Here is a 552-nt window from a genome sequence, read left to right on the forward strand (position 1 = left end):
TACGCACGTCCACTTCCTTGTGGCTCGACTGTAGGTTATACAATGAGGAAAGTTTCCGGTGCCGTTGCACCCATCGCTCAAAGAGCGGTTCGTCATCTGTAGTGCTTTCGCCAGGGACGAGCACTACAGGTATTGTTCGATTGCGGGTACGCGAGAGCCACCTCGTTGAGCACTCAGACGAGTGCGATAAGCTTCGAACGGAGTTTCCTGTGGAACCAAGAATCAAGCTCGAAGAGCCTTCCGTTTGGCGAGCTGATCTTCCGTTCTGGTCGAGGGCCCGATGATTTGACGCGTCACGATCGAGTTATAGCGTCCTTCGCTTCCACAGCGGGATCCGCAAGGCGGAAGCCATATTCCACACTAGGGCCAATGACCGGCCATGAATGAGCGCGCTTTATAGCCGCCCTGTGGGCAGCTTCAAGCTGCCGCTTCTGATCTTCGTCGAGGTCATTGGTAATGACACCACGTTTCCCGGTTGACGAAAAGTCAGGGAGCGGACATGGGGTCCGCAAGGCGCGAGCAGGGCTCGTATCACGCTGCTGGTGCAGCTCG

The sequence above is a fragment of the Plasmopara halstedii genome, assembly GCF_900000015.1.
Source record: "Plasmopara halstedii genome assembly, contig: Scaffold_110, whole genome shotgun sequence".
Lineage (NCBI taxonomy): Eukaryota > Oomycota > Peronosporomycetes > Peronosporales > Peronosporaceae > Plasmopara > Plasmopara halstedii.